This window comes from Apteryx rowi, unplaced genomic scaffold (assembly GCF_003343035.1).
Source record: "Apteryx rowi isolate R43461 unplaced genomic scaffold, aptRow1 scaffold_14, whole genome shotgun sequence".
Lineage (NCBI taxonomy): Eukaryota > Metazoa > Chordata > Aves > Apterygiformes > Apterygidae > Apteryx > Apteryx rowi.
In genome coordinates this window covers 218,138-236,378 of record NW_020447641.1, presented here as the reverse complement: position 1 = coordinate 236,378, position 18,241 = coordinate 218,138, and the positions used below count along the sequence as shown (strand labels likewise).

Below are 18,241 nucleotides of genomic sequence, written 5' to 3'. Positions count from 1 at the left end.
TAAGGATTATTCCTCTCTTATCATTTCCCTAGCAACAGGGAAAATGAGGGCTTCTTTCTAATTTATAGAGGAGCCTTGATTTCAGGACTGCCGGAAAATAGAAGCATCTGCTTGTAACCAAGGCATCTTTTGACCAGCATGGGACTTTCAGTTAAAACCCTAAGAGCTTTTTAGTCCTTATGCCTTATTATGGCAATTATTTCAGATAAAAGGAAATTACAAAGCCTGAGGTATGGCAGGGCTTTCATCACACCACGTAGTGCTCATACTATAATCCGTCCCTAGGAGGGAGCTCGCTTGACAAATACTATAAATAGGAGCCTACATAAGAGGATAAATAATTATCCATCTGCTGATAACTTCTGACAGATCATCCTTCCTATGCAACTTAAGTGAAAGACATAATCAGAAAGTCCTTGATCTGTTAATAGGGAAATAGCATGCTAAATCCAAGCTACCTTGAAAAATACTGAAAGCTCTAAAACATCAATTTACATTTTTATCTTTGTCATTGACATAACTGTACAGAACTGTAAGCATCACATTGACATAAGACTGCCCTTTTTTCCTTTTCAATCCCATAATGTGTAGCAGAGTTATTTTCATTCTCATTAAATTGAGCCCAAGCTCTCAAGCACTGCTTTCTGTCAAGGAGGCCAGCCACTCTCTGAGCTGAGAGGGTTAAAATGAACCATACTTAATTCAGTAAATCAATGAATCAAAAAAAAAAATCTTACCAATTGCTACACTTGTTCTTTAGTCAGAATCTCTGTGTTGACTTCAAGTGGACAAGCAAATAATATTGGAGAAAACAAGCAAGAAAATCCTGCAACCTCTTACTACAATCCTGCTATGTAATGATTGTTGGAGGCTTGCAACTAAGAATTTCAGCTGCTTTCATTCCTTACGGAAACTGAAGAAATTCTTAGGCAAGGCACCCAAATGTCCATACAAGTATAGATCACTAAATAGAGACTAGAAATGGAAACAGGTCTCCAGAGCAGCTTTACCTTTGTCCTGACAATTCACAGGGAGGGAAGGTGACTAGTGGTGAAGATGAATAAGAGCATTTCTTTTTTTCCATGAGACCAATTATTTTTAGAATCACTGTGCTGCTGACAATTCGGGGCCTGCTACATAGCTCCTAAGCTAGCAGATCCAAAAAAATCAGAATAACACACCTCTCGTGTAGAGAGGATAATGTTTTTTAAGAGATTTAAAAATACTTGAATGCATAACAACCCGTCTCCCAAATATTTTCCACCGAAATCATGAAAAAACAACTTTTGAAAATGTAATAAAGGTTTTAACCACGTGATATAGTCACTTTTTCAGATATTTATAAGAATCTTGTGGAACAACTTAGCTTTTTTCTTTTTTGTCTGTGAAATGACACACTTAAAATAAAATTATAATTGTTCATATTCAAAGTGAACCCTCCATGCCAGATCCCTGAAGAATAATGTTGCTAAAAATAAATGTTACTAGGGAAACTGAATGGAACAGAAATTAGCAGTAGGGCCTGAATGTAAAGCCACTGAAATAAATGGGAACAGGATCAAACCACAGCAAAGAAAATAAATCTGTGTTCCGGAATTTCCTCCTTTCACATTTCAGTGGTTTCTGTTCCATATTCATGAGGAAATTGGTTTGAACTGAAATAATACATAACCTGTTAATAGGAGATGAATTCCTAAGATTCACCATGCTCAGTACTGTGAATTCAGCAACAGGTGCTTTTGCATGGACCTTTGTAAGAGGACTCTGGCCCATTTTTGCTCCCTTCTTTAAGGCTACAGACTAGAAACAGGAAAGGAGCCTTCCACTGAGGCAACACTAGAGAAGACCAGGGAAGGAGACTATAAAGCTGACCGGATGGGAAACCTGTGAGGCACATCTTAGCTTGGACTTTACCTCCTGGAGCCTACTTGTGGAAGAAACATGATGGCAGATGGCAGGCACCGGTAACACGTGGCATCCCACAGTGACAGAGGAGAATCCACGGCTGGCTGGTGGAGGGATGGGGCCATCAGGTTGAATAACTGTCTCAGCAAGAACGTCAAAAAGGAAGGATGTGCACAGGAAGTGGCTGCATGGGAAGGATGAGCGAGAGTGAAGTCCAAGTTCCAGTGCTCAGGATGAGGTAGACACTGCAGAGAAAATTCAATTGTAAAATGTTCTTTATGCACGTAAATACAAAGAAAGCAACAAGAATAAATAGACAAACTGTCCTGATTGTGCAGTAAGGATTAAAGGTAATCTAACTGTGGCCCAAAACCTGAAAGAATACACTGCCTCCAGTGATGATAACAGCACTGAACAGGAGCCTAAAGGAGGTTTTAATTACTCCCACATAAGTTGGAAACAATATTGAAGCAGCACTATGATTGCAAATTGGAGAGGTAACCCCCACCCTGAAAACCCAAAAGAACTGAGTGATTACATTTCAGATCTGTTAGAAAGGGATTTTAGCAAATCTGTTGACCTAGGATGAAACTGTGTGCCTGGAGAAAATCAAAATAGATACCTTTAGTATTGAAAAAAAGCCACAGCTTTCTGGAGAGAGGAAAAAAAAAAAATCATATCAGGGTCATTTTTGTATCAAAGATGCTAAACAAAGGTGCTCAAAATATTTGTCATTTCCAGAATAATATATGGAGTATATAAATGGAGTGTGTATGCAGGAAATGTACACCAAATCCATCTCTCAAACAGCAAATCAAATATGCTATTACGAATTTCTAATAGAGTACATAAACAATATTTATAAATTTATAACAGAAACAGGAAATTAATTTATGAATATACCAATGAGGACAGATTTTGGACCTACAATGAGCAAAATCATAATTACTGTTACATATACCACAGGCTGGAGATCTTTACATCTTATGGATAAATATCCCAGCAGATCTGGTTGCATTTTTCACTGTTTCACAGATGATGCTAAATGTCCAGAGCAGCACGTAACCCGAGTTGTTGAGCCAGACAAGTAATTAAACTCATTCTCACAAGTCACAGAGAGCGGGGCCGTCTCCTCCAGAACCTGCAGCCGTGTCAGAGGCAGTCCTGGGAGCCCTCGTCTCAGCTCACTCTCTCCAATCCCAGGTGTCTTCTGTGGGAGCAGCCACCATTTGCTCTTCTGTGCCAGCGGTTATTTAACAGTTAACAGCCTTGCTCTCAGACCTAAAAGGTATTGCCCTTGAGAACATTATTTACCAATTTGATCTTTGGTTCATTGACAGCTGCTGTTATTAATTACTTGGCTGATACTTCCAGGTCCTAGGGCCACAAGCAATAACTCTGTTTTGGAGAGGCAGAACATGAAAAACGGATAAAATCACACTGAATAAAATCCACCTCATTGTGTTCTGCCAGTACTGGAAGAAAAGCACATCTGAAAACTGATACTCTCAGGAGCCCTGAAACTCTATTCTTACAACACTAGGCCAAGTACACAGACCTCACAGATCTATTTAGCAGTATTCAGTAAACTCAGTAATTCTTCCAAAAAGTCACTGCAACCTGCAACACGCAGCAGAGATGAACAGCAGCTTTAACTGACACACGCCAAAAGTTCAAAGTAGCAGAAACTCAGTGCAACCTTTTCTGCAAAGAAATCTTTCTTCTCTTCTGATGAGCAATCTAAAATGGACAGCTCCTTTCACTTAAAACAATCATTAAAACCTACGGAAGTAAAAAACAAGTGAACTGGGCAGAAACTTCTGAGCTTAGCCTCATCTCCTTCTTTTCACTGTCCACTTCTGTGAAACTTAGAAGCAGTCTGCCAGCACACAATATTAGACTGGGAGGAGGGAAAAAACCTCAGGAAAGTAGGCTTTAGAGAAAGCTGTAGGTCTTCAAGTATAGGTTACCTACAAAAGCAAACAGGACAGAAGGAACAGAAACAAATTTCCCATTCATTCATCTATCATACATAGACACATCATGGGGCCAGTATTTCAGCTTATGCAATTGCTCAGTAGCATTGCTGAAATCTCTGGAGTTACCTGCATTTGCTTTGGCTGTGTCAAGCTTTACATTTGCAATTGCATTCGCTTGGGAGTCATGAAGCTCTGACCCTGCACCTGGATCTCCACAGCAGAAATGCTGTGCCAAGGCAGGCATCCTGCAAAGCCACAGAAACTTTGGTGTAAAGATCCCTTTGCCGTTGAGTCCTTAGATCACAGCAACTATGGACATAGTCTATTTTATACGTGTACAATGAGTCCATAAGTCTCATCGTGATTTCTAGGGGCTGTGGTAACATAGATATTTATTAAACACTAATAATTACCCTGCTGTTATGTTTTTATTCTTGAAGTCAGCTGCATTATTTTTATTTTGAACTTTCTTGAAGTTTTTAAAGATGTCCCTTCATCTTCAAGAAAGGAATCATAATCCTCCTTTATACATAAATTATTCAGCTTTTTAAATTAGAAACAATAAAGAAATTATCAGCTGGAAAACAAAACTATTTGTCATTTCTATCAGTCTGAGTTTAGCAATTACTAAAGCTAAGACATGGGAAAGAAACATCTGAGATTTAAATCTCATAAAATTATGAAATGTTTCTTCCTCTTGGCTGAGTCACTTCATTTTGGTCAAGAAAGGGGGGGTAGGAGTTTGGTCTTTTAAAAACATGATCCCACTCTCACGTGTCTGCATTTGATTCATGATTCACTGATGATAATTTGGCTGTGCTAAACTAACACCAGCCATTCCAGCTGTGAGAAGGAAACCACGAGAAGCAGGATTGAGAGATCCCATGGAAATCCTCAAATCTCAGAATACAAGTAGGTGAATCAAAATCAAAGACAGCCTTATTCAAAGTCCACTAAAGTCAAAAGAAACAGCATTTAAAGGAATTTTGGATCAAACCTGTCTGAAGTCAAGAGATCCTCAATGACTCAATGTCATTTCTGTCATCAGCAATTTTTTGAATAGGAATCCAAACTAATTCTATACTATTATTCAGTGTCTGCATTTGTATTGTTGCAAATCTACATTTCTCATAGTAGTTTTGAGCTCTCAAGCTCTGCTTGTGACTCAACTTAATCACAGAAGTCTGAGATTCCCATCAGAACTAGGACACTATTCTGAAACAGTCATCGTGAAACATCTACCACTGAGTATTACAAATCCGACGGTGTTTTAAAGACTGACTTGCATTAAAGAACCTACACAATAGTCAGAGAGTGCAGCCAAACTGAGACAAGGCTCCATGCATGATGACTGTTATAAAAGTGAAAATTCCTTCCCCCAGTTTGTTTCCATAGTCACCATCAAGGAATATTACTCAGGAATTACAGTTTTTTCTACATTTGCTCTTCCAAGTCTTCTCCATCCATTCCTTTTACGAGATGACGTTAGGAAAAGCAGAATGTACATTTCAGTGCAACATTTGCCCAGGGGAGCACTCATTGCCCCCAACAGATTTGTTCAACACATGATGAAGTTTGTCGCTATTTGCACAGGTATGGTGACCAGAGCTAGGTTAATGCTAGCTCAGCTAGGCATAGCCATACTGCTGTTACACTTCCCGGTTGTAATGTGGACATATGGATAGGCTTATTCAAAAAATCCTCACCCTTAGTCTGGAGAACATTACTTATTTAGAATAAAGGCATTCAAGGAGCAGTCCATCTGGCTCTGATGGACACAGTATGCATTCAAATAAAAGAATTGTCCCTGTTTGTGCACTTAAAATTCTTCTTCTCCTCCTACTCCCTATATCAGCTTGCTTTTTTCCATCCTTACTGTAATCTGAATTATGCTAACCTCTCCAAATCCATGGACTTAACCAGTTTATGTATACAACTAGCGATGAAGAACATTGGCAAAAAACTTAGCACGTGTATTGGGTTACCTATTCATGACATCACCTTGGATTTTTTTTTTTTTTGGTAGTAAAAGTCATCACTACTCTCAGAAAGTAAAGAGTAAAACTAGACAATGTCAGAATAGGTGGAAATACATTAGAAAACCTGGTTCAAATGTGTGCCTCACTAGATATATTTGCTTTGTCTAAGTCTAGGAAATACAAGTCTTCCATCTCGCAAACAGTACAAAATATTTGGTCTTTGCGCTATCAAATAAGAGGACAATGGTCAAATTAAGAATTAATTTATCCTAACATAATCTGAAGCAACTTCACTGCACTCAGTGGAGCCCTAAAAATTACAGCTGCTGTTATACCAGATTCATGCTCAATGATTCCATAATCACTTTAGTTTAGTCACCTAGCAATTAAATAGTGCTGGCAGCTCTCTGAGCATTATTTTCACTAAAATGTTATTGGATTTTTGTTTTCTGGAATCTGACGCAAAGGATCACAATATATGTGTAATCAGTGATTTTTAATGGCTATTCATTTTACACATATTTTTGATTCTCAGGTCAGGTTTCTATTTCCAGCTCAAAACACAGCTTAATATTGTTATTATTATTAATCATTTGATCAGAGCTGTCATTGCGGGTTAAATCTCTTCAAGTTGATGCCCCAGGGTTCATCCATGCATTTACAAACTCAAGGGTAGATTTTCATAGTGCATTATCGACAGCATTTGCATCTTTTGCACAATTACTCTACCTCATACAAAAATGTAGGCATAAGGACCTCAGAGTACAATTTTTTTTTTCCTTACCTTTTAAAACATTTGTATTGACTGTCAGATCAGATGTTTTTTAATCAATTTAGACATAATTACTTCTGCAGAAACTTTATTTTATATTTACAAACATAACCACTTACTCTGGCTTGCCTGGCAACCCCTCTGCTTAGAAAGAGAACAATAGGTGATGTATGTCTCCCTTCTTCTGCCTCTCTCTTCCGCATGTCCCAGACACACCTCTTTGAATGGCAAATATCAAGACCTGAGTGAGATCAGTTCAGCACCTTAAATTAAATTAACAACACAAAAACGAAAAAGACAAAAAAGAACCTGAGTTGATCAGCTAGCCACTTTTGAGTTACCTACAAATCTAAATGCTCAGCTGTTCGCTATATTTCAGTACAAAATGAGATAAATTAATGATTTACATCTTAATTGTAAATACATCTTTTGCCCCCTATGGGTTTGAGATTATATTTGGCAAATGCTTTCAGTTTTAAATCAAGAGTAATCCAGGATACTCAGCAGTCTCTACTTCATCTCATTTTAACACTACCAAAAAATAAATATTCACTATAAACACTTTTTTTTCTACAGTACAGGTGCTCAAGCCTGTTCAAAGTTTTAAGACCACATGAATACTTTGATGTCTCAGCTGTGGGAGGGAAAGGAGTTTGAAAAACTTCAGCTCAGTTGCTGTGGTCCGACTTGTAAGAGACTGATATGACATGCTCATGATAATTCAGATATGTCCCCCTCTCTGAAAAGGTCAAACACTGAACACCAACAAGCTATACTTCCTCTGAGATTTCGCATATAGCACAGGCAGTTGAAGCAATGTCAGGAAGCTAAGCGTCTGATGACTAGTTTCAAATGCACAACCTTCTCTGCTCTTGCAAATTAATTAAGGYTGAACCTCCAGCTTTGAGGCAGGTCACTTGCTACTGCGCCTGATTATACAGAAATGAACTCAATGTGACAGTTGGCACTGCTAGCCTTCCCCCCAAAATCATGACACATTTTCCCCCTCCCCACTGGAACCCCAGCTAGATGTGCCCTACATCTACGACCTGTTCTTTAAGAGGAAAATAAGGCTGGATCTAGGCCAAGGCCTCAAAGTTTGAGCAATCAGACAATAGTATTAGTTACTGAAAACCATAGTGTTCTCTAGCACCATGTAAAAATAAAAGGTCATGTTGCAATTAAAAATAATGAGCTAATGAGGAAGTGACCTTACAGTATTGTTGAAACATCTTGAGGGACTCTAAGTTTGACTGTCACAAACAATATAAATCTGCACAGTTGCAGGCAACATCTTGAAAAAAGTAATCAAGACCTTGTGTATTTTCTGTGGCTTGTAAATGTTGATGACCTGATGTACAGATGGAAGTTACCATTCAAAGGAAATGCCCTGCAGTCATCTGCAATAAGCTGAGAGTACAGAAAGGAAAACAGGCAGATGAAATCTTGTAGCTTCATTTCATTTGATAGAACATGGATACCTGTAAAATAGCCATCTCTCTCTCTCTCTCTCTCTCTCTCTCTCTCTCTCTCTCTATATATATATGTGTGTGTGTGTGTGTGTGTGTGTATGTATCTTTCTTTGTTCTCCCATCTAAATATAAACTATGGGTCACAACTATTTTCAGTAGTCATGTTCCTGTCCTCACTGGGTGTTGAAGGCATTCGTTTCCATGAAATACCATATCTATGTCTTTTTTCTCCTCTGTTGTTTGCAATATTGGTCCAATCCAGCAGCTTCAAAGGGCACTAGTTTGTACCCTTACACAAAGCATTTAAACCTCATGCCAATTTAAGCACATGAAGGATCTCAATAATTTCTGCATCTTTGCTGAACATCCACAGTATCAGCTTCAATAAAATTTCCATATGTTCACTGCCTTTATTGCACTAGAGAAGATTCTTCTTTATATCCATGTTCAAGTCATGAATATATGGGCTATATGTATGCAGTTAGGAGACATGATGTTGAATGAACTTTACCATTTGGGACAATTCAAAGCAAAAATTCAAATGTAAATTGTTCATGGATCCAATAATCTTTTCATCCCATTGATACCTTTTTATTTTACTTTACATGGAATTGTTGGCAGTTCTTTTTGAGTCTGCACTGAAAAAATGAGTATTTGCACAAAGCCAAAAGATTTGTTTGCATTACAGTATATTGCAGTAGCTTTAAATATATTTAACATAACACTGAATAAACTTTACCCCCCCTAAAAAAAGTTCACCTCAGCTGCTCCCTCTTGCTGTATTTTCTCTTCTGTTTATTCTCCTGGCAAACTACAAACAACCCCTCTTTTCCCAGCAAAATTTTGCCAATTTTGTCTTACCAGTAAGCCAGTATACCTCTGTATCATAAAATGTCTGCATATAAGGATATCTATTAAGAACACTTGAAAACATGATAATATTTGTAACACAGTACAGGCAATGATAATATACAGAAGAGGATATTACTATTTTGTGATATAAAATATCATTAGTATGCAAAATACAAAGTTATAAAAGAAAAACAGACTGCAGCTTTTAGTACAAAATAGTCAAATCGCAGCTCTCCAATACAAAGAACATTCATAGCCAGCAAGAGTCGTAGAAAGAGCCATATGTTAGCTCTTCTGAATGGCTTAACTAAAGTTCATGAGAAACTGGGAGACACCCTGCAAGAAAAACAAGCTATAGCACAAGTCCATGCAAACTATCAGATACTGCATTTAACACCTAGTTGCACAGCCGTCCTTATTCTTCCACAGCTACAGAAGATACAGCTCAAGGAGATGGAGACAGAAATAGCTTTAAGTGCCCCTTCTGTGGATTCGCAATGTCTGAAGGCTGAGGCAAGCCTGAAGCCTGCAAATCTAAACCTCATTCTTCACACTGGCTCCAGCAAAGCTCCTTGTTGCAGAGACTCTACTTCTTGCCCCAACATGCTCCCAAACCTGTCCCAGACTGAACAGCCAGACAGCCTGGGTCCACCACACTACTTCTCTGCTAAGCAGCTTTTTCATGGCCTGCAAGCTACAGATTGAATTCAAAGAAATTGTGGCCTTGATGGCAGATGCCAGGGTACAGATTGTCATAAGGAAAAATAAAATGTCACCTCCAAGTCAAGGCAATATTAAAAGGGAAAATGCACACCTCTATTTTAGATGTTTTGCTGACTTTTAAATGAACAGAGTTAACAGAGACACCTTCTTATTTTATTTTTAGGATATAAACCTGATGAAATTAATCTTAAGGGTTATTCTGAACTGCTCAAACAGCATTATAATTAAGTACGTGGTCTCCTATCATGCTATAGAGCACAGCACAGCAATGAAGAAAGCTATATTTGCCTTTAAAAGTTCCCTTAGGAGGGCATCAGGATTCAAAACAGCCAAATTCTGATTTGGGTGATTCCATTAACAGCTTATTTGGTACTTAGGAATGTAATGAGTTAAAAATATAGACATTATAAATTGTATTTTAATTTGATTTTATCTGTTTTTCATTTCATATTGTAATTCTTATCTTCATTATTTCAGGATATACTAAAAGCAGTTGCAGGGTATAATTTGAAATACTTTTCCAAAATCATGAAATCAAATGCTAAAACCATAATATTGTGAATTTCCATTTGGGGGGGGAAGTTTTAAAAAGTTGTTTTGTTCTAAACTGAAATGAAAGCAAAACACATCCTTCATGAAATGGAAATTCAGAGCTTTAGCCAATACTATTCAGGGGCTATATAAGAGACTGGAGTAGAGTGCTGCAAAAGCTGTGTCATTACACATGTCAATAAACAGCTGAAATGCAGCTAACCAATATTCCACTTCCCTATATGGCCAAGATGTGCACTAAGCAGCATTACTGCATGACATCTTGCATTTTGTCACTTAATTAAGCATCCCAAAGAGCAAAAGAAAGTGTTAAAACTGTTCAAATCTGAACACAGTCTAAGTGATTTTCAGACTGCATTCAGATTTTTCCTACCCTAAATGCAAGTCCAGATGCTGAATACGTTAATGTATTCAAGCACAGAAATTGTCGAGATTCCTCTCCTTCTGGAAAAGGCTACTGGCTTATCAGAAAGGAAGAGAAAAAAATCCCATGACGCCAGCTTTTATTCCCTGCTTTTTTTTTTTTTTTTTTTTTTTTTTTTTGGAAATACTGCAGTGCAGCGTAGTGGAAAAAGAAAGCTTACTGAACCTGACAAAACCAGATTTCTGCTTGAGATCAAAGCAAATGTACAGTCTGCAACAGAGCAGCTTTGCCCTCCTTGACAGCCTAGCTTGATGAAGGGAAATATCTACAGCATGTTCACAAAATGGACTGAGCAAAAGAACTGACTTATGAAACAACCTGGATAGTCTCCAAGAGGGAAGGCATCGGCTGCTCACTGAAAAATCTCTCTTTCTGGGCAGCACAGCAGCAGCAGCCAGGCTGAGGGCAGAACAGACGGCGGCGCATCCACCTGGTGGCAGAAATAATTATATCACCAACAAGTATTGCTGAGTTACAAAGAACTCTACAATACAAAAGCAGCAATTAAAATGTATCCTCCTACAATTTTATACCATACATGTACATTTTACATGTGCCTGACATAATGCACACCACAGTAAGAACCAACCAGCTGGCTATTACAAGAGATGTACAAGAATCAACACTCCTATAAATCCAGCAGGACCCACCTCTCCCTTTTACTCACCACCAGCCCTCAGTATTCTTCAATTCTGTATTTCAGTAAAATTGGGATTCAATCTTTACTGTTAACTATGGCTTGATATACACAGCATATCTCCCTGATGCACTAGATCCTGGTTTTGCATCATTTATAATGTTCTTTGAGACTAATAATCCTTTGTGCTTGTGGATCTTGTAATCAGGCTGAAGGGAGGTTCAAAGTAAAAGTCAGAAGTGCCACAAGAATTAGTGCTAAAATGGCTTGAGGGAGAAAAATCTCCCAAGAGATGGAAGACCAAGCAGAAATATTGATACAGTAATGCAAAAAACCCCTCAGTTGCTGAACTGTCCATGGTTCAGAGGGTTCCCAAACAGTGTCTCTGGGGCAATACATAGGGCCTGGTTCAAACTGGATTGTTTATAATGCAGGCACGCTCGTGACTGTGACGTTTGAGACCAGGGCCAGGTTTGAGGCCTTGCAAGAACATCTACCATGCAATTTCCTAACAGTGTCTATGCAATTTACTATCAGTTTGGTCATGGAAAGGAAGATGATAAAAACTTTCTTCTTCAAAACTTGCAACACTGCTGCTCTTATGTTCTTGCTATTTTGTTAAGCTTAACTGTTTCGCTAAGAAAACTGCAGCTGCCACTATGCCATTAAACACATTAAGGTTTCATATACAAGCGTACCTCAGAGATATTGTGGGTTCAGTTCCAGGCCACTGCAATAAAGCGAACATCGCAATAAAGTGAGTCACACAAATATTTTGGTTTCCCAGTGCATATAAAAGTTATGTTTACACTATACTGTAGTCTATTAAGTGTGCAATAGCATTATGTCTGAAAAAAACAATGTACATACCTTAATTAAAAAATACTTGATTGCTAAAAAATGCTAACCATCATCTGAGCCTTCAGCAAGTCGTAATCTTTTTGCTGATGAAGGGTCTTGCCTCGATGTTGATGGCTGCTGACTGATCAGGGTGGTGGTTGCTGAAGGTTGGGGCGGCTGTGGCAATTTCTTAAAATAAGACAGCAATGAAGTTTACTGCCTCAATTGACTTTTCCTTTCACGAAGGATTCCTCTGTAGCATGCGATGCTGTTGAACTTCTTTCAAAATTGGAGTCAATCCCCTCAAACCCTGCTGCTGCTTTATCAACTAAGTTCATGTCATATTCTAAATCCTTTGTTGTCATTTCAACAATGTTCACAGCATCTTCACCAGGAGTAGATTCCATCTCAAGAAACCACTTTCTTTGCTCATCTATAAGAAGCAACTCCTCATCCATGAAAGCTTTATCATGAGATTGCAGCAATTCAGTCACATCTTCAGGCTCCACTTCTAGTTCTAGTTCTCTTGCTGTTTCCGCCACATCTGTAGTTACTTCCTCCACTGAAGTCTTGAAGCCCTCAAAGTCATCCCTGAGGGTTGGAATCAACTTCTTCCAAACTCCTGTTAATGTTGATATTTTGTCCTCTTCCCATGAATCACAAATGTTCTTAATAGCATCTAGAATGGTGAATCCTTTCCAGAAGGTTTTCAATTTACTTTGCCCAGATCCATCAGAGGAATTTATGGCAGCTATAGCCTTACGAAATGTATTTCTTAAACAATAACACTTGAAAATCGAAATTCCTCCTTGATCCATGGGCTGCAGAATGGATATTGTGTTAGCAGACATGAAAACAACATGAATCTTGTTGTACATCTCCATCAGAGCTCTTGCGTGACCAGGTACACTGTCAACACACAGTAATATTTTGAAAGGAATCTTTTTCTGAGCAGTAGATCTCAACAGTGGGCTTAAAATATTCAGTAAATCATGTTGAAAACAGATGTGCTGTCATCCAGGCTTGGTTGTTCCATTTATAGAGCACAGGCAGAGTGGATTTGGCATAATTCTTAAGGGTCCTGGGATTTTCAGAATGATAAATGAGCATTGGCTTCAACTGAAAGTCACCAGCTGCATTAGCCCCCAACAAGAGAGTCAGCCTGTCCTTTGAAGCTTTGAAGCCAGGCATTGACTTCTCCTCTCTAGCTATGAAGTCCTAGATGGCATCTTCTTCCAAGATAAGGCTGTTTCGTCTGCACTGAAAATCTGTTGTTTAGTGTAGCCACCTTCATCAATTCTCTTAGCTAGATCTTCTGGATAACTTGCTGCAGCTTCTCAGCAGCACTTGCTGCTTCACCTTGCACTTTTATGTTCTGGAGACGGCTTCTTTCCTTAAACCTCATGAACCAACTTCTGCTAGCTTCAAACTTCACAGAATTGAGTTAGGGCCTTGCTATGGGTTAGGCTTTGACTTAAGGGAACATTGTGGCTGGTTTGATCTTCTGTCCAGACCACTAAAACTTTCTCCATATCAGCAGGAAGGCTGTTTTGCTTTCTTATCATTCATGTGTTCATTGGAGGAGCACTTTGAATTTCCTTCAAGACCTTTTCCTTTGCATTCACAACTTGGCTACCTGTTCGGTGCAAGAGGCCAAGCTTTCAGCCTCTCTTGGCTTTCAACATGCCTTCCTCACCAAGCTTCATCATTTCTAGCTTTTGATTTAAAGTGAGAGATGTGTGACTATTCCTTTCACTTGAACACTTAGAGGCCATTGTAGGGTTATTAATTGCCCTAATTTCAATATTGTTGTGTCTCAGGGAATAGGGAGGCCCAAGGAGAGGGAGAGAGACAGGGGAACGGCCAGTCGGTGTAGCAGTCACAACACACATTTATCAATTAAGTTCACCATCTTATATGGGCATGGGTCATGGTGTCCCAAAACAATTACAACAGTAACATCAAAGATCGCTGATCACCCTAACAGATATAACAACAATGAAAAAGTTTGAAATATTGCGAGAATTACCAAAATGTGACACAGAAACATGAAGTGAGCACATGCTGTTGGAAAAATGGTGCTGATAGACTTGCTCGAAGCAGGGTTGCCACAAATCTTCAATTTGTAAAAAATGCGATATCTGTGAAGTGCAATAAAACGAGGTATGCCTGTAAACCAGTCCTTAATATCTCATCCCTGTCTCCACAGACAAGGCTGACACAAAGCCTTAATTTTTGTTTTCCCTCTTTTCATCCACCTCAGTTACAAATGAACACGCTCACACAGACGCTGTGTGATACCTCTGATAGACCATGCTACTCTGGTGGTACCTTTCACTTCAAAGAGCAATTGCAAAGCACCAAAAAGACAGACATTAGGAATAAAAATGATCAAAGCTGACATGATATTTCTGCACTGCTCTTAATGGTTAAAAATGTATTATCACTCCTGTTTGCTCTTGCAGACAGATTTAGGATTGCACCAAAATACTAATGTCAACTTCCATTTTCTAGTTCAAAATGAGACCTTGTTTATAGATCCTCCTGCAGAACGGCTCTAAAAGGCAACTTGGAAAACACAAATCATTAAAAAGGTGTTCATGCTGTCTCATTTAGAGTAGCAACACTATATTAAAGCAGTTGTGTGCCTGACAAAGTAAGGGTTTACAAGAAAAGTACTTCAACCAGTTACCTATTTAAAAGACGGAGCTTTGTCAAAATACAAGCTAGATTAAAAGTTAATATACACTCTGCATCTCTATGATAGCTAAAATGTAGAACTCTTATAAAAAATAAAGAAACTAAGTGAAAGTTAGTTCTCCTAAAACATGTCTAGTATGTCCCTGTAAGATGAGACAGAACTCCCAGAAATCCAGTTCTATTAGGAAAACATGCATGTGTCTGAAAGACTCAGACAGAAGCTATCCCAGTTAATCACACGTTTATGGCATGCGTTACCAGTGATAAACATCCTTATGAAATACAGTAACTTATAACTGCATTCCTCATGTCCAACGTGCCAATAAAATTACACTGGAGTAAGGGAAGATAATCACAGCTTGTGACTGTGGGAAATGCATTTGAATGTAGCATGTCAAGGATAGAGGATATACCCATAACACGCCTTATCTCACCCACAATATAGGATGACCTATGGATTCAACTCAAAACTTTGTAATATCCCAAATGAAATAGATCTAAAAGCAGCAGCAAAAAAACAGATTTTTTTTTTAATGAGTACAAGATAGGGAGTGCTGAGAAAATCCTCCAGTCTTGCTCAGGTCAATACCAAAACTGTTAAAAGAAACAAAGAAAAATTTTCCAAAAAAGATTTGCAGCAACCCTGTAGGAAACTTTGTACAAAAAAAAAAAAAAAAAAAAAAAAAGAAAGTCACAAGAAGAGCATGCAAAGACATGCAGATTTAATGTTATTGCAGAAGTCTAGTAAGCTTCTACCTTGGTCTAGCTGATGTAATCATCATTAGCTACTGCCAGTGCAGAGTATTAATTTAATGTGGGGTAAAGTGCCCAATACCAAGACTATTTATGCACTCTTTCTTTTCATTTTTAGGAGATGTTTCAGAAGGTAATTAATGAAACATTGCCAGAATTTCACAAAAAAGTTTGATACCTACTTCATAGGTTTGTATCTTAAAATCACAGCTGTCATGGGATTAATTTTTGTAGTAACTTAATGTTTACCTCTCTTAAGTGGTCTTAGTTATGATTAAAATAGTTTCTAGCTGTAACTAGCAAGCGATGAAAACGCTTTCACATGTTTTCATAACAAATGGATTGAAATCACACTTGCTTTCACTATGGTTTTGTCACTCCTATTTCTACATAGCAGAAAAACAAGACAAACAAAGCCAACATTTTCTTAGACTTGCTGGGAAGGTTTTTTTTTTTTTTTTTTTTTTTTTTTTTTTTTAACTCCTTCTCTCTCTCCATCTACTGCATCCCTATAGCTGTCAGCTTCATCCAACCCCTTGCTTCCCCTGGCAATGTTGTTCACAGGACTGAGTACCATCATTTCCAGAAGTACAGCTCTTGGACGGGTTGTCATTCAAACAGGGAGGCAGTCATGATTTAAAGTTCCCACTTTCTAGCAGAATATTTCCACACCATAATCTGAGAGTGCAGAATGCTGCCTCTTTCTCTGCAGCATACTACATCTCTTCTTGCTTGTTAGCAGTGAATTTCACACTAAAATTATTCAAAACTTCAGACAAATCTATTCTAAACAATTCCATCTTTTGCAAAAAGAAACAAATCCTAACTCATGATGGTCAAATATATACTTTCCTTTACTTTTTCCTTTACATTACAGAAAAGCCAAAGACACCAAATTTAAAATATATTATTTGTGTGGGTGGCTTTTTTTTTTTTTAAATTAAAACATTATTCTGGTTTTCTTAGGGTGGTTTCATGTAGTTTTCCTTTACTTTTAGAATAACACATAGTTAATATGTTTATTCAGTGGTTCTAATTAAAACATATTCACCGAGGTGAGTTATTTCTTTAGCTGACCAGATGGCTCATTCAGATACGACATTTAACTTGTAAAGTTTTGTAAGCACTTCCAGAGGGTTACACAGATACCATAATGAACCTCCACAGACCCCATCCATGAAGGACAGGCTGCGGGCCCACATACAGACACAAACAGCTTGCTGTAAAAGAATATACAGAGGTAGTCAAGCAAAAAGCAGAAAACAATCCATAGATACAATTTTCTTCCATCAGTGATAAAAGTCTTAATAGCTTCACATTAAAGAAGAATGGCTGAAAAATCAGGAACTGAAAAGTATTTTGCCAGTCTGCCGCAAGTCCACTTCTTTTGGATACATCTCCCCGCTGATTATGCCTTGAAACCGGCAGTGCAGCGGTGAGGTGAGTCCGCTCGAGACTGCGGTGGTGCTGCGCGCTAGCCCCAGGGAGAGGGCGTGAGGGTTACGCACACGGGGCGTTAAAACACAGCACGTCACCTAAAAGCGAGCAGCTACGCAGGGGACAGAAGACTGTATTGCCTGAGGTATAGCCGTGGTATCCGACACTCAGCTGGGTGGTGATTCACAGAATAACAGTCCAAATATAAACTTCTGCAGAAAGATTACTTTATGTTTAAATAATCCCGTACTAACACCATTCCCAGCATTGTCAGAATGAGGAAAGGAGGCACAGGTATCGTGCAGTCTGAACAAGATTACCGATTCTCCTTTTCCCTACGCTTGGTGCAACCTCTCTCTCTGTCACACAGCAGGTATCAAGAGGAAATACCACAGATTCTGAATAATATTTTCACAAACGACTAAAAAATGTAATAGAGAATCAGACAGAATGGATATGGGAGCATCAAGGATTTCAACACTGCAGTATTTCCCTCCAAAAATTTAAATAAAAAAATACTGTCCAGTACTTTATCCATATTAGTTACTTAGCGCACTGGAGAGTCTGTGATTTTTTTGGAACAAATGTCATTTGAACCTTCAGCTTTGCTCAAGCAGAGATCTTAAATGCTTTCTCCTCTGCCTTCTGCTGTAAGAACTTTCACGACAACAGCAGCCTTTCTTGGAAACAATAACAGTAAAAGCACAAGCCTGACAGCTCTCTAAGAGTAGGTGCCTGTCAAACGCAATGTGACAATCAGATATTCATGCATCCATCCATCATGACACAGCCTAAAATTATTATTTTTAAGAAATCTTTGGTGTTGTTAAAATTTCTTATGCAGAAAGAAACATAATTTTTTAAGTTAAAAGCTAGTTAAAACAGAATTCTTACAGCACGCACCTGTTCTTGAATTCATATGAAAAGCCAGAAGAGCAATGAAAAGACATTTTCCCTTCTGCTTCTGTGAGCTTCAAATGAGTTTTCTCTTCTCATCTTTGTAACCACAGCAGTGAACAGAGCTAAAGTAATGTTATATTAGGTTGGGATGTTTTAATAGCTTTCATTATTTCCTTCAAAGCCACAGTGGAAAGTGAAAGGTAATTTAATAACCAAATTGTTCAATATGAGTAGTGAGGTATAGTGGTTTTGACCTTGATTCTTCCTCTACAAGAGGCAATGATAAGCCCCTCGCACTGGTGAAAGGGCACAGGGT

General features: G+C 38.4%; 1 long non-coding RNA gene across 2 annotated transcripts in view; it reads right to left on the bottom strand.

Moving 5' to 3' along the window:
- Window positions 1-18,241, bottom strand: part of LOC112961941 — a 115,396-nt gene that overhangs the window by 39,305 nt on the left and 57,850 nt on the right. For both annotated transcript variants that reach the window (XR_003252167.1, XR_003252168.1), the window contains exons 6-10: window positions 11,994-12,025; window positions 10,977-11,088; window positions 6,755-6,898; window positions 3,013-3,201; window positions 1,915-2,150 (exon numbers count right to left, since the gene is read on the bottom strand). This is a non-coding gene — a long non-coding RNA (uncharacterized LOC112961941). The remainder of the gene's footprint in view (window positions 1-1,914; window positions 2,151-3,012; window positions 3,202-6,754; window positions 6,899-10,976; window positions 11,089-11,993; window positions 12,026-18,241) is intronic.